Genomic DNA, 16577 nt, shown 5'->3' with positions numbered 1-16577 from the left:
GTCCCCCGAGCCTGCCAGGAGTGATTTCTGAGCATAGAGCCAGGAGTAACCCCTGAGCACTGCTGGGTGTGACCCAAAAACCAAAAAAAAAAAGAAAAAAAGAAAAAAAAAGAAAAAGAAAAAGAAAAATTATGGGTACATTGGCTGCACAGCTGAAAGCTGCAATCTCAGAAAGAGAGGCTGGGCTAAGCCCTTGTCCTGCTGAAGCCATGCTTGCTGTATCTATCACCCATAGTAACTGGTTTGCTATGGCCGTGCTTAACTATTCCTTTATGACTTTCTACAAAAACAGCAATTTGACCAACCTCCAGGTATGCCAGTATTTAGGCTGATATTGCCAGGACTTTGTTTGGACTGAGTGCAGGCACATTCTCTCACTTTTGCTTTCTTGTTTTTCTGGAAGTTCTAGAAGCCAAAACACACCCTACAAAAGCCAAACTATCAGAAATAGTGCTTTAAATTCCTGGACCATGCAGTTACACTTGCAGCCATGTGGCAACTTAATTTTTGTTTAATTTTGATACCCCAAAAAGAACACACCAAGTTAAATACCAATGTGTAGCGAAGTCCCTTAATGTTCAGAAACAAATCAAATAACAGAATGGTCAGATAGCAACAAGAGATTACTCAACCTTCTGACAATGACTTAATAGCCTCATTTGAGATATAATAATTTTCACAAATTTTCTTGTCACTGTTCTATTTTATTCTCTTCATTTTTTCTTTTTGTTCATTTAGAAAATATTATTATATTGTTATGACTTTTTAAAATTTGGGACCAGAGTGGTGATCCTAGAGGTAAGGCATCTGCCTTGCAAGTGCTAGCCTAGGACAGACCGTGGTTCAATGCCCTAGTGTCCCACTGGTTCCCCCAAGCCAGGAGCGATTTCTGAATGCATAGCCAAGAGTAAACCCTGATCGTCAAATGAGTGTGGCCCCACCCAAAAAATAAAATTTGTGGGGAATCTGTTTGGCAGTGCCCAGAAAGCATCACCAGGTAAGTATCCCTCACATCAAGGACTGAGGCATAAAGTGGAATCTGTTTGGCAGCTCCCAGAAGGTGTCATCCAGTAGGTGACCCTGCCATTAAGGACTGAGCAGAAAGGGAATCTGTTAAGAGCACCCAGAAAACATTGCCAGGCAAGCAGACCCCTGCCATCGAGGACAGAATCAGAAGAGCATGGCCACTCATCTTAGCACTTCTAGTCAAGGAACCTTACTTAGCATGGCACAGAGAAAACATCACATTGCAACTTTGACAATGGAGAAACAACACAGGCTTCCACCATGCTTTGAGAATGAAGATGATAGCTCTGATGACCCAAAAAGTACCAACCACTTACTTAATCTCTCAGATATGGACTTTAGAGAAGAAATATGGAGGATACTCACAGAACTCAAAACTAGCATGGAACAAACTGAACAAAACACAAATAAGAATCAAGAGGAAATGGAAGTAGAAATTTGAAAACTTCAAACTGAAATAACAGGACTGAAAACCTTGGTAGGTGAAATGAAAACCTCACTGGAAAGCCTTTGCAACAGAGTAAAAACAACAGAAAACTAAATCAGTGAATTGGAATATGAGATGCATAACATTTCCATACAATAGAAGAAGTTGGATAAGAACCTTACAGCAAGCGATCTGGTAATGGGAAAAAAGCCTCAAAGAAGGAACCTGTTCAAAGACGAAAATAGAAGTCTTTGATAAACTCAATAGAAACAACATAATAATCAGTGTGCTCCCAGAAACCCAGATAGAAAACCTCCAAGAATAATAAACAGTCAAGAACATCATTGTAGAGAAACTCCCAGAGCTAAAGATTGCATGCACCCAAATCCTACAAGCCCAGTGGTAGGATATAGTGACAATACTCAACAAAATTAATGCTTTGCCAAGAGTACTTCATCCAGCCAGACTTATATTCAGGTTTGAAGGAAGGACACACAGCTTTACTAATAAACAATAGCTCAGAAAAATTTCAGACTCAAATCCAGCCTTAAAAGATGAACTGACAGTTCTTCTTTATCAGAACAAATACTCTGAATGCATGGAAAGGAATGCTGAACCTATACAAATGCAGGCCACAGTGTGGCAGAAGTACTTGTCACTGAAATGATACTGAAAAGTGATTTGGTTGCAGATGAAAATGCTGAAATACTGGTGGTGCTACTCCAGGAGCTGTCAAATGATGATCTGTGATTTTTACAGTCCTGGACTACAGGTTTTCTCACCTCCCACAAGTGAGATAGGCACCAAAAGGAGGGGGCACCTGGATTTGAACCAGGGACCTCTTGATCTGCAGTCAAATGCTCTACCCCTGAGCTATACCCCCTGCTATGCCCAGGTAGTCTGATGAGCATCTTTACCTGTGAGTCCCTCTCACCTGGTGAATAGGCCACTCTCCTGCCCTCTTCTCAGAAATTGCCTGGCCTGTTCTTAGGAGAGTTTAAATCCAGGTGTTCCATATTCAAAGGCAGATTACCCATGGTACTGGTACCAGGGTTGTCCCTGCATCCTGCCTCCTCCTAGGCCAACTCCAAGCTGTCCCAGGCAGCCCTAAGACCTCACTGGACATAGTGGAATGAAGTGTCTCCTCCACAGAGAGGGATATTAGGGATACTGCATCCTGAGAGGAGTCTGAGAGGCCTCCACAGATAATGATTATAGCTCTCTGACCATCACTTGGCCCCCAAAACTTCTAGTGAGTGACTCAGGTACCAAAAAGAGGGGGCACCCGGATTTGAACCAGGGACCTCTTGATCTGCAGTCAAATGCTCTACCCCTGAGCTATACCCCCTGCTGTGTCCAGGTAGTCTGATGAGTATCTTTACCTGTGAGTCCCTCTCACCTGGTGAATTAGGCCACTCTCCTGCCCTTTCTCAGAAATTGCCTGGCCTGTTCTTAGGAGAGTTTAAATCCAGGTGTTCCATACTCAAAGGCAGATTACCCATGGTACTGGTACCAGGGTTTTCCCTGCATCCTGCCTCCTCCTAGGCCAACTCCAAGCTGTCCCAGGCAGCCCTAAGACCTCACTGGACATAGTGGGATGAAGTGTCTCCTCCACAGAGAGGGATATTAGGGATACTGCATCCTGAGAGGAGGCTGAGAGGCCTCCATAGATAATGATTATAACTCTCTGACCATCACTTGGCCCCCAAAACTTCTAGTGAGTGACTCAGGTACCAAAAAGAGGGGGCACCTGGATTTGAACCAGGGACCTCTTGATCTGCAGTCAAATGCTCTACCCCTGAGCTATACCCCCTGCTATGCTCAGGTAGCCTGATGAGCTACCTCTAAGACCCTCTCACCTGGTGAATCAGGCCACTCTCCTGAATCTCTCCTGGTGAATCAGGAGTTGCCAGACCTGTCCCAGGAGCCTCCTTGCATTCTCCATCCCATTTTCATGGTGGGCTGGGACTCAACAGAAGCAGGAAAGGGGTTCTTGAATCTCCCCTTCCAGGATCTGACCAGGGTTCCAGAATGAGCCCAACTCCTAGAGGTACCCCTATTTTCCCTGTGTGTCTCAGCAAGGACAGAAATAATTCAAACCAGAGTCTTGAGCTCTAGGAGAAGCTGTGACAGGAGCAAGGCAGGCTAGTGATTTTGCTATGGGAGTCGCTGTTTAATTGTTGCCAGAAGAATATTCCCAATATAAGTTATCTTGGTCCCCAAGATAACCTACAGATGTTAGTATCTTCAGTATTGTTTTGGTGAAAAGCAACAAACTCCAGATGGGAATTATCTGGTATTTTGTCATCTCCAAAAAGCTTTTTCTTTGGCTGAGCAGAGATCCAGGCCTGCCTGAGGGTGCACATTCCCCAGGGGTGTTTCTGTCCCTAAATTACATCAGCACAGGTGTTTCTGCAGATACTTCTGGGAATCCTCTTCAGTAGTCACTGAGATGAGTCAGGAGCACAGTCCTTGGAAGTCCCTGAACACTAGCACCCCTGACATGACCTTCTGCTGGGTCAGACATGTCAGAAAGGGCAAGTGTGGCTGTGTGGCTACCTCTGGATGGGCACAGATCCCACTCTGTGTCATGGCTTCCCTAGGTTGTGTTCACCCGGAACTGCACATGGGAAAATACAGGGGCAGGGTCACAGAGTATGAAGCCCATCAAGATGTGCCATTGTGCCTCAATTTTCCTGAGTAGAGATTCAGGTCTTGTGATATGCATTAAGGTCATCCATGTGTAAAACAAGAAGAGAATTTGAGGAAAAAAGATCACTGACTAACAACACCCTTATTGCTAAAAAGAAATAGAAAACAGAAAACTTCAATCTTTGAAAATGCATTCTATTTTTCAGAATATGAAAAACCAAAAGACAGTAAAACGAAACATAAATATAATCAAGTTGAAAACAGGAAGTGTACAATAGGAAGTTCAAAGTTCCAGAAAGAGGAAATTATTAGAGATGACATAAAGCTGGCTGATTTTCCATTCCAATGGACATGTGTTTTGTTTTTTTTTTTGTTTTTGTTTTGTTTGCTTGTTTTGTTTTTAAGAAAGATCCTACAGGTACCAGCATGATGGTCAAAAAGTGACTCTTGCCAAGAACCTTATCCTGTTCTTTGTTGAGTGACTGCTGTGGGTGGTCACAAGAGATACAAAAAGCAGGTGAGGTTTTCCTGGCAAAACAAACACCCCAAACCATGGGCTATTGCTAGCTCAATGGTACAAGGGGTTGTTATATGGTCATCAACTACTCATCAATGTTGTGGGTAACTTGAGACATCATAAACAAAACTTCTTACAAAATATACCTACATTATAGAGATGGAGAAATAAATAGCACAGTGGGTAGGTTGTCTGTCTACTTGGCTGACCCTGATTCAATCATCAGCATCCCATATGGTCCCCCACACCTGCCAGGAGTGCTTTCTGAGCTCAGAGCCAGGAGTAATGTCTATGAGCCACATGTGTGCCCCCAAAACAAAGTATTTACACCAGCACTTAGAAAATGCAACTAAATGCCCAGAGAGACAGTACAGTAGATAGATTGCCTACTGTGCATGCAGCCAACCCAAGTTCAATCCCCTCACTCCCTATGTTTCCCAGAGTTCCACCAGAAGTGTCCCCTAAGCTCAGTCAGGAGTTAACCTTGAGAACTTCCAGATGCTACAGAACTGATCCCCAAACCAAATGTTTTACATCTTTAGCTGACATTCCTAAACCAATTAAAAATAACCTTTAAAAAGAAAGCAATTGGGCCGGAGAGATAGCATTGGAGGTAAGGCGTTTTCCTTGCATGCAGAAGGATGGTGGTTCATGTCAATGGAATAGACTTGAATATTTAGTGATGAACCCACAGGTTTACAAACAATTAACTTTTGATAAAAGAGCAAGAAATACAACGTGGAGCAAATAAAGCCTCTTCAACAAAAGGTGCTGGGAAAACTGGTCAACTACATGCAGACAAAAAGAACACATACCTCTCCTTAACACCATGCATAAAGGTCAAATCAAAATAGTTTAAAAACCTTGATATCTGACCTGAAACATAGCACACATAGAGAAAAACATACGCAGATCACTCCATGGCACTGAAGCTAAAGGCATATTCAAGGATAAAAAGCACTGTCCAAGCAAGTGGAAGCAAGAATAAACAAATGGGACTATATTAAACTGAGAAGATTAATATACAGTACAATATTCAGCAAGGGGCTAATATCTCAGATATACAAAGCACTGATTGAACTTTACAAGAAAATAATAATCTAACCCCATCAAGAACTGAGGAGAAGAAATGAAGAGATATTTCCTCAGAGAAGAAATACAAATGGCCAAAAAATGTTCCACATATTTTATCACCATGAGATGCAAATTAAAACAATGAGATACTACCTCACACCATAGAGATTGCACACATCATAAAAACAAAAAACAAACAAAACAAAACAAAAAACAACTAGTACTGTCATGGATGTGGGGAGAAAGGAACTATCTTTAATTTCTGGTGGGAATGTAGCCTGGTCCAGCATTTTTGAAAAACAATATAATATTCCTCAAAAAGCTTCTATAAGATCCAGCAATACCACTCCTAAGGATATACACCCAGGAGCACAAAAACACAAGACAACAATGCCCTCTGAAATCCTATGTACATTGCAGCATCATTTATAATAGCCAGAATCTGGAAACAACACAGGTGCCTGACAATAGATGAATAGCTAAAGAAACTATGGTATACACAATGGAATACGATGCAAAATAGGAAAAAATGAAGTCATGAAATTTGCCTATACATGGATAAACATGGAGATTATTATGATGAATGAAATGAGTAAGTGAGAAAGGGATAGACGTAGAATAATCTCATTCATTTATGGAATATAAGAAAAGCAAACATAAGACTATACTTTCAGGGATCACTTCTATAGTATGTGTCTAGAGAAGTTTCTCTAATCGTGTAGAGCACTTGAAGCCACAAGGAGGAGTCAGAGCGTCCTCTCCTGAGTGCGAAGCTGCCTTTAGGTGTTGCTTCTGCAACTGCCTTTGGCCATTGATGATCGTTCTCCCTTTCCTCTGGAGAGGGTATAAGGAGAGAATGCAGTTTGAGTGGTAAAAAAAAAAAAGAAAAGAATAAAAAAGAAAAGAAAATCAGACATAGTATGGTAATAATTGTTTATAGACAATAGAGATAAAGGTCAGGAGTCCAGGGATAAGAGATAAGAACCCAGGGTATGAAGATTTTCTTAAAAAGTGGTGAGTGCAGTTAGAATAGAGAAGGGTAAGAAAAATAAAAGACATTATTGAAATAATTCCCAGAGATGAGGATCAGAAGAACCAGCTCACCATATGAAGCTCACCACAAAGAGTGGTGAAGGCAATTAGAGAAATAACTGCATTGAGAACATTGGAAACATCAGTGGTGGGAAATATGCACTGGTAAAGGGTATTGTATATTGTATGACTTTAACTGTGAAAAAAACAACAAATGTATTATGAACAATCTTATAGCCATGGTGTTTAAATAAAGTAATTAATAAAAAAAAGAGAAATAACTGCACTGAGAACTATCATAACAATGTCAATATATGAGGGAAGTAGAAAGCCTGTTTTGAATACAGGTGGAGAGGAGGTGATGGAGACATTGGTGGTAAGAATGTTGCACTGGTAAAGGAGGAGGTGTTCTTTTTTTATAATTATCTTTATTTAAACACCGTGATTACAAATATGATTATAGTTGTATAATTACAGTCATGTAAAGAACACCCCCCTTCACCAGTGCAACATTCCCACCACCAATTTACCAGATCTCCCTCCTCCCCACCCCCCCCACACCTGTTCTCGAGACAGGCTTTCTACTTCCCTCATTCATTCACATTGTTATGATAGTTTTCAGTGTAGTCATCTCTCCAACTACACTCATCACTCTATGTGGTGAGCTTCATGTCATGAGCTGCACCTATCAGCCCTCATCTCTCTTGTCTCTGAGACACTGTTAAAAATGTCTTTCATTTTTCTTAAAACCCATAGATGAGTGAAACCATTCTGCGTCTTTCTCTCTCCCTCTGACTTACTTCACTCAGCATAATAGATTCCATGTACATCCATGTATAGGAACATTTCATGACTTTATCTCTCCTGACGGCTGCATAGTATTCCATTGTGTATATGTACGACAATTTCTTTAGCCACTCATCTGTTGAAGGGCATCTTGGTTGTTTCCAGAGTCTGGCTATTATAAATAGCGCTGCAATGAATATAGGTGTAAGGAAGGGATTTTTGTATTGTATTTTTGTGTTCCTCGGGTATATTCCTAGGAGTGGTATAGCTGGATCGTATGGAAGCTCAATTTCCAGTTTGTGAAGGAATCTCCATATCACTTTCCATAAAGGTTGTACTAGACGGCATTCCCACCAGCAGTAAAAAAGAGTTTCTTTCTCTCCACATCCCCACCAGCACTGCTTGTTTTCCTTTTTTGTGATGTGTGCCAATCTCAGTGGCATGAGGTAGTACCTCATAGTAGTTTTGATTTGCATCTCCCTGACGATTAGTGATGTTGAGCATCTTTTCATGTGCCTTTTGGTCATTTGCCTTTCTTCTTTTTCAAAGTGTCTGTTAATTTCTTCTCCCCATTTTTTGATGGGGTTAGTTGTTTTTTTTCTTGTATAGTTCTATCAGTACCTTGTAAATTTTGGATATTAGTCCTTTATCTGATGAATATTGGGTGAATAATTTCTCCCACTCAGTGGGTGGCTTTTGTATTCTTGGCACTATCTCCTTTGAGGTTCAGAAGCTTCTCAGCTTAATATAGTCCCATCTATCTGTTTATCTCTGCTTCCACTTGTTTGGAGAGTGCTGTCTCCTCCTTAAAGATGCCTTTAGTCTCAATGTCCTGGAGTGTTTCACCTACATGTTGTTCTATATACCTTATAGTTTCAGATCTGATATCAAGGTCTTTAATTCATTTGGATTTTACCTTTGTACATGGTGTTAGCTGGGGGTCTGAATTTGCTTTTTTGCAAGTGGCTAACCAGTTGTGCCAACACCACTTGTTGAATAGGCTTTTCTTGCTCCATTTAGGATCTCTTGCTCCTTTATCAAAAACTAGGTGGTTATATGTCTGAGGAACCTTCTCTGAGTACTCAAGCCTATTCCACTGATCTGAGGGTCTGTCTTTATTCTAATACCATGCTGTTTTTTATAACTATTGCTTTGTAATACAGCTTAAAATTGGGGAAAGTAATGCCTCCCATATTCCTTTTCCCAAGGAGTGCTTTAGCTATTCGAGGTTGTTTATTGTTCCAAATGAATTTCAGAAGTGTTTGATCCACTTCTTTGAAGAATGTCATGGGTATCTTTAGAGGAATCACGTTAAATCTGTACAATGCTTTTGGAAGTATTGCCATTTTAATGATGTTGATCCTGCCAATAAGGGGTGTTCTTTTTATGACTGAAACCCAAATAGAATCATGTTTGTAAATATGATGTTTAAATAAAGATATTATTTATTAAAGATAAATAATATAAAAGGGGGGAAAAGAATAGAGAAGTGTCTACTATGATAATGGTAGTTGGAATTGATCACTCTGGACAAGAACTTGATGCTAAAAGGAAAGTGACATGCAAGGCATCCCTCCATCAACAATGCTGCAAAGCATAGGGTCAAAAAACAGAGAGAGGAAAGCAATTGCTTGCCCTAGAGACAGAGTGAGAGGGGAAAAGAAGACATCAATGATAGGAGAGGGTGCACTGGTAAACGTTGGTGTACATCCTATGACAGAAAACCAACAATAACAATTAATACAGTGCTTAAATAAAGCAACGGAAAAATAAAGAATGAAAACCTGAAGATATATTGGAGATTAAATATTTTTAAAAATATAATAGAGGGGCAGGAGAGAATGTAAGGAGGTAGGGTGTTTGCCTTGGATGCAGAAGGATGGTTGTTCGAATCCTGGCATCCCATATGGTCCCCTGAACCTGCCAGGATCGATTTCTGAGTGTAGAGCCTGGAGGAATCCCTGAACACTGCCGAGTGTGACCCAAAAACCAAAATAAATAAAGAAAGAAAGAAACAAACAAACAGATAAATAGAAGTAGTGCTATTCTGTCTATTTGCACACAGCAAATAGAAGTTAAATGCCTAGCATCCCATGGGTGTGATCTTTCAAGCTTGCCAGGAGTAAACCTTAAAAGTGCAGGTTTTTTTTTTTCCCCAAACCAAAATAATTAAATGAATAAATTAATTTAAATAAATAAAAGTGTTGTTAATGTATACTAATTAAAATGATAACAGAAACATAGAGAACAATTTAACAATAAAAACTGAGACAGAGGGTAAGTAAACCCCACATTAAGGAGTGAGGCATAAAGTGGAATCTGTTTGGCAGCTCTCAGAAAGCGTCATCTGCTAAGTGACCCATCATTAAGGACTGAGAAGAAAGTAGAATCTGTTAGGGAGCAGCCAGAAAGCATCGCCAGGTAAGTAGACCCCTGCCGTCAAGTACAGAGCCAGAGGAGCATGGTCACTCAACTTAGCACTTCTATTCAAAGAACCCTACCTAGCATGGCACATAGAAAGCATCACACTGCAACTTTGACAATGGAGAAACAGCACAGGCTTCCACTATGTTTTGAGAATGAAGATGATAGCTCTGATGACCCAAAAAGTGCCAATCACCTACTTAGCCTCTCAGATAAGGACTTTAGAGAAGAAATATGGAGGATACTCACAGAACTCAAAAATAGCATGGAACAAACTGAACAAAAACACAAATAAGAATCAAGAGGAAATGGAAGTAGAAATTTGAAAACTTCAAACTGAAATAACAGGACAGAAAAATTTGGTAGGTGAAATGAACATCTCACTGGAAAACCTCTCCAACAGAGTAACAGCAGCTGAGTATCAAATCAGTGTGCTAAAATATGAGATGTTTAACAATACCATACAAAAGAAGAGGTTGGAAAAGAGCCTTAACTCAAGTGATCCAGTAATGGGAAAAATCCTCAAAGAAAGTGAACAGATGAAAATAGAAGTCTTTGAATCAGTGGATTCCCAGAGACCCAGAAAGAAAACCTCCAAGAATAATAAACAGTCAAGAACATCATTGCAGGGCCCAGAGAGATAGCACAGTGGTGTTTGCCTTGCAAGCAGCCGATCCAGGACCAAAGGTGGTTGGTTCGAATCCCGGTGTCCCATATGGTCCCCCGTGCCTGCCAGGAGCTATTTCTGTGCAGACAGCCAGGAGTAACCCCTGAGTACTGCCAGGTGTGACCCAAAAAAAAAAAAAAAAAAAAAAAAAAAAGAACATCATTGCAGAGAAATTCCCAGAGCTAAAGAGTGCATGCAGGGGCCTGGAGAGATAGCACAGCGGCGTTTGCCTTGCAAGCAGCCGATCCAGGACCAAAGGTGGTTGGTTCGAATCCCGGTGTCCCATATGGTCCCCCGTGCCTGCCAGGAGCTATTTCTGAGCAGACAGCCAGGAGTTACCCCTGAGCACCGCCGGGTGTGACCCAAAACAAAACAAAACAAAACAAAACAAAACAAAACAAGAGTGCATGCAACCAAATCCTGCATGTGCAGTGGTAAGATATAGTGGCAAAACTCAACAAAATTAATGCTTTGCCAAGAGTACTTCATCCAGCCAGACTTACATTCAGGTTTGAAGGAAGGATACACAGCTTTACTAATAAACCACAGCTCAGAACATTTTCAGACTCAAATCCAGCCTTAAAAGATGAACTGAGGGGCCAGAGAGATAGCACAGTGATAAGGCATTTGCTTTGCATGCAGAAGGACATTGGTTCAAATCCTGGCACCCCATATGGTCCCATGAGCCTGCCGGGGGCGATTTCTAAGTGTAGAGCCAGGAGTAACCCGAGTGCTGCTGGGTGTGACCCAAAAACAAAACAAAAATACCAAAAAGATGAACTGAAAGGTCTTCTTTAAGATAAAACAGACTGGGGCCGGAGAGATAGCATGGAGGTAAGGTATTTGCCTTTCATGCAGGAGGTCATCAGTTCTAATCCTGGCGTCCCATATGGTCCCCTGTGCCTGCCAGGAGCAATTTCTGAGCCTGGAGCCAGGAATAACCCCTGAGCACTGCCGGGTGTGATCCAAAAACCACAACAACAACAACAACAAAAAGATAAAACAGACTGGGGCCGGAGAGATAGCATGGAGGTAAGGCGTTTGCCTTTCATGCAGAAGGTCATCGGTTTGAATCCCGGTGTCCCATATGGTCCCCCATGCCTGGCAGGAGCAATTTCTGAGCATGGAGCCAGGAGTAACTCCTGAGCACTGCCGGGTGTGATCCAAAAACCACAACAAAAAAAAAAAAAAAAAGAAGAAGAAGAAGAAGAAGAAGAAGAAGAAGAAAAGACAGACCAACAGACAAAATAAACTCCTACAAAAAGATGACACTAAATCCCATGACAATTATATCTCTCAATGTTAATGGACTAAATGCACCAGTTAAGTGACACAGAGTGGCAATATGGATCAAAAAGCTGAATCCAATGTTTTGCTATCTACAAGAAACACATCTGAATAGTAAGAACAAATATAGGCTCAAAGTCAAAAATTGGAGGAAAATCATCCAAGCAAACAATTCCACTAAAAAGGCTGGAGTGTGAGGCCGGAGAGATAGCATGGAGGTAAGGCATTTGCCTTTCATGCAGGAGGTCATCGGTTCGAATCCCAGCATCCCATATGGTTCCCCGTGCCTGCCAGGAGCAATTTCTGAGCCTGGAGCCAGGAATAACCCCTGAGCACTGCCGGGTGTGACCCAAAAACCACACACACACACACACACACACACACACACACACACACACACACAAAAAAAGGCTGGAGTGACCATAAGGATATCAGATGACACAGACTTTAGACTTAAAAAGTTGTATGGGACAGATATAAACATTTCTTAATAATCAAGAGATATGGGGCCGGAGTGGTAGCTCAAATGGTAGGACATTTACCTTGCATGTACTAACCTAGGACAGACTACAGTTTGATTCTCCAGTGTCCCATATGGTCCCCCAAGCCAGGAGCGATTTCTGAGCACATAGCCAGGAGTAACCCCTGAGCATCACCAAGTGTGGCCCCAAAACCAAATCCCTCACAGAAATAACTAATTTAAAGGAAGACATCAAAAGTAACAAAATAATAGTGGGAGACATCAATGCTGCTCTGTCATTTCTGGATAAATCAACCAGGCAAAACCTAACAAGAATATATTGATTCTGAGTGGGAAATGGAAGAGAGTGGCTTAGCATATATATATATGTATATATATAGTGAGAGTATATATATATATGTATATATATATATATATATATATAGAGAGAGAGAGAGAGAGAGAGAGCGAGAGAGAGAGAGAACTGAATACACATTCTTTTCAAATGCACCTGAGTCATATTCTTCAGGATAAACCATATGTTCGCACATAAGAAATACCTCCATCAGGGCTGGAGTGATAGCACAGCAGTAGGGCATTTTTCTTGCATACGGCTGACCAGGGATGGACTTTAGTTTGATCCCCAACATCCCATATGGTCCCCCAAGACCAAGGCAGGAGTGATTTATGAGTGTATATCCAGGAAAAAACCCTGAACGTCACTGGCTGTGGTCCCTAAACAAAACAAAACAAAAACACCTCCATAAAATCAAAAAGATAGAAATTGTTCAACTACCTTATCAGATTATAGTGCATTGAATTAAAATACAAACAGACAGAGGAAAAACTTTAACCTGGAAATCAAACAGCTCACAACTAAAGAACCAGTGGGTAAGAGACAAAAATCAAAGAGGAAATTAAAAAATTCCTAAGCACAAATTATTAGAATTTGTAGGGCATAGCAAAAGTGGTACTAAGAGAAAAAATTATAGCTTTGCAATTATAGCTTTGCAAGCACTCATCAGGAAGGAAGAAGGACCCTACATGAATAACTTAATGACACAGTTTATAAAATTGGAAAGTGATCAATGAAAGAAACCAAAAATAGGCATTGGAAGAAAACAATAAAGCTTAGACAGAATCAATGAATTGGAAATCCAAAAAACAATCTGAAAGATTAATAAAAGCTAGAGTTGGTTCATTGAAAAAATAAGCAAGATTGGTAAATCACTTGCAAAACTCAAAAGAGAGTGATGGAAACTTAATAAACCTAATTAGTAATGAAAAGGGGACGATTACTATAAATACTACAGAAATTCAAAGGGTAATCAGAGACTACTTTGAGAAACTCTATGCCAAAACCCAGGAGAACCTGAAAAAATGGATAAATTATTGGATTCTTTTTTTTTTTTTTCGGTTTTTGGGCCACACCCTGTGACGCTCAGGGGTTACTCCTGGCTATGCGCTCAGAAGTTGCTCCTGGCTTCTTGGGGGACCATATGGGACGCCGGGGGGGGGGGGGGGATCGAACCGCGGTCCGTCCTAGGCTAGCGCAGGCAAGGCAGGCACCTTACCTCCAGCGCCACCGCCCGGCCCCTAAATTATTGGATTCTTATAACCTCCTAAGATTGAATCAAGACGATATAGCATATCAAAATAGACCCATCACTATTGAGGAAATTAAAATGGCCATTAAAAGGAATTCTTTCAAACCTTTTTTGTTTTGTTTTGGTTTTTTTGGGCCACACTCGTTTGATGCTCAGGGGTTAGTCCTGGCTAAGCGCTAAGAAATCGCCCCTGGCTTGGGGGGACCATATGGGACACCGGGGGATCAAACCTCGGTCCTTCCTTGGCTAGCACTTGCAAGGCAGACACCTTACCTCTAGCGCCACCTCACTGGCCCCACTTTCAAACCTTTCAACATGACCTATCACCAATTCTTTTCAGACTTTTCCAGGAAATTGAAGAAACAAAAACACTCAAAAAGAATTTTTATGAAGCTAACATCACCCTGATACCAAAAACAGACAGCGATGCTGCAATAAAAGAGCACTATGGACCAATATCCCCAATGAACACAGATGCAGAGATCCTCAACAAATTCCTAGCAAATAGGATTCAATGCCTCATCAAGAAGGTCATGTACCATGACCAAGTAGCATTCATTTCATAGATACAAGGATGACTTAACATAAGCTAGTCAACAACTTCATACACCATATCTTCAAAAAAAACTATGATCATATCAATAGATGCAGAGGAAACATTTAATAAGGTCTAACACCCGTTCCTAATTAAAAAAACAAACAAACTTTAACCAAGGGTGGGGGGGACAAAGAAAAACTCTCAACAAGATGAGACTGGAAGAAACATTTCTCAAGAGTCATGGTCATTTGACACAAGTCCATGGCAAATATTATATAATCAAAGAAGAGAAACTGGCAGGAAAGTTGCACATTTTATGACAAAATCACCTATAAATATGTTTGCTAGCATTATGCTTAAATAAAAAATTATTTTTAAAATAAATAAAAATTATACTTTAATAAATGATAATAAGACCAGGGAGATTTCTCAAAGAACAAGAAACCAAACTTTGCATGGTCCTGGGTCTGGTCCCAGCAAAACTTGGTCCCCTGAGCACTGACTGGTAGGACCTCAGAGGGTGCAGTTCTGGAGCACAATCAGGTAAGACTCAGGGTGAGATGACAACTGGAGAGACATATTCTGCCTGAAGTGTGATGGCACAAACAGAGTTGGGGGGAGTTTGTGGAGAATTACTGGTTGGTCTTTTCAGCTTGGAGAGATAAGTGGATACTTGCTCTGTGCACTAGAGGTGTGAGGGTGACTCTGGAGTAAAAGGTGCTCATTAGATCATCTGACAGGTGTGGGGGGGTATAGCTCAGGGTTAGAGCATTTGACTGCAGGTCATGAGGTCCCTGGTTGAAATCCAGGTACTCCATACCCAAAGGCAGACGACCCATGGCACTGGTACAGGGATGTCCCTGCAACCAGCCTCCCTCCTTCTAGGCCAACTCCAAGCTGTCCCAGGCAGCCCTGGGGCCTCACTGGACATAGTGGGATGAAGTGTCTCCTCCACACAGAGGAATATCAGGGATGCTGCATCCCGAGAGAAGTCTGGGAGCCCTCCACAAACCATAAATATAGCTCTCTGACCACCAGTTGGACCCCATGACTTCTAGTGAGTGACTCAGGAACCAAAAGAGGGGGCACCCGGATTTGAACCAGGGACCTCTTGATCTGCAGTCAAATGCTCTACCCCTGAGCTATGCCCCCTGCTATGTCCAGGTAGCCTCATGAGCATCTTTACCTGTGAGTCCCTCTCACCTGGTGAGTCAGGCCACTCTCCTGCCCTCCTCTCAGAAGCTACCAGACTTGTCCCAGGAGCATCTCAGGTTAAATAGAGACTTAGCAACTCATTCTCATGGAGGGTGGGGACTCAGCAGAGGCCAGAGGAATATCTGAAACCAGCCTTCCAGGATCTCTTTGGTTTAGCTCACGTGGACTTAGGTGTGTGGATCCTCTCTTCCCAGGAGCACCAGGAAACAAATTTTGAAAAGTCTTATTGGACTGGAGTGTTAGCATTTCAGGCATTCCCCTTGCATGAGGCAGAGACTCTACTTTCTCTCTGGGATATTGTTGCATTTTCTAAGTGCCAGTATAGATACTTTTTTATTTTGTTTTGTTTTGGAGTCACAACTGATGACGCACGGACATTATTTCTGGCTCTATGCTCAGAAAGCACTCCTGGCAGGTGTGGGGGACCACATGGGATGCTGATGATTGAATCAGGGTCGGCCAGATACAAGGCAAACAACCTACCCACTATGCTATTTATTGTTCCAGCTCTATAATATAGGTACATTTTGTAAGAAGTTTTGTTTGTGATGTCTCAAGTTACCCACGGAATTGATGAGTAGTTGATGACTATATAACAATCCCTGGTACCATTGAACTAGCCTATGGTTTGAAGTGTTTGTTTTGCCAGGAAAGCCTCACCTACTCTTTGCATCTCTTGTGACCACCCACAGCAGTCACTCAGCAAAGAACAGGATTAGGTTCTTGGCAAGGTTCACTTTTAGTCCATCATGCTGGTACCCCTAGGATCTTTCTTTCTTTCTTCCTTTCTTCGTGTGTGTGTGTGTGTGTGTGTGTGTGTGTGTGTGTGTTTTGTGTGGTAAATATCAGCATAATTTTTCTTTAT

At 41.5% G+C, this 16577-nt stretch overlaps 5 non-coding genes across 5 annotated transcripts; 1 reads left to right on the top strand and 4 right to left on the bottom strand.

Annotated features, from left to right (window-relative positions):
- Nucleotides 1-2264: 2264 nt before the first annotated feature.
- Nucleotides 2265-2336, bottom strand: TRNAC-GCA (transfer RNA cysteine (anticodon GCA)). Its single transcript has one exon. It is a non-coding gene; the product is annotated as a tRNA-Cys (tRNA).
- Nucleotides 2337-2729: 393 nt separating this feature from the next.
- Nucleotides 2730-2801, bottom strand: TRNAC-GCA (transfer RNA cysteine (anticodon GCA)). Its single transcript has one exon. It is a non-coding gene; the product is annotated as a tRNA-Cys (tRNA).
- Nucleotides 2802-3194: 393 nt separating this feature from the next.
- Nucleotides 3195-3266, bottom strand: TRNAC-GCA (transfer RNA cysteine (anticodon GCA)). The gene has a single exon. It is a non-coding gene; the product is annotated as a tRNA-Cys (tRNA).
- Nucleotides 3267-6354: 3088 nt separating this feature from the next.
- Nucleotides 6355-6568, top strand: LOC125995084 (small nucleolar RNA U3). The gene has a single exon (XR_007490713.1). It is a non-coding gene; the product is annotated as a small nucleolar RNA U3 (small nucleolar RNA).
- A 9009-nt stretch (nucleotides 6569-15577) lies between these two features.
- On the bottom strand, nucleotides 15578-15649 carry TRNAC-GCA (transfer RNA cysteine (anticodon GCA)). Its single transcript has one exon. It is a non-coding gene; the product is annotated as a tRNA-Cys (tRNA).
- Between the last annotated feature and the right edge of the window lie 928 nt (nucleotides 15650-16577).

The sequence above is a fragment of the Suncus etruscus genome, chromosome 1 (assembly GCF_024139225.1).
Source record: "Suncus etruscus isolate mSunEtr1 chromosome 1, mSunEtr1.pri.cur, whole genome shotgun sequence".
Lineage (NCBI taxonomy): Eukaryota > Metazoa > Chordata > Mammalia > Eulipotyphla > Soricidae > Suncus > Suncus etruscus.
Note: the sequence above shows the minus strand (reverse complement) of the source record. Positions and strands in the feature narration are given on the sequence as shown.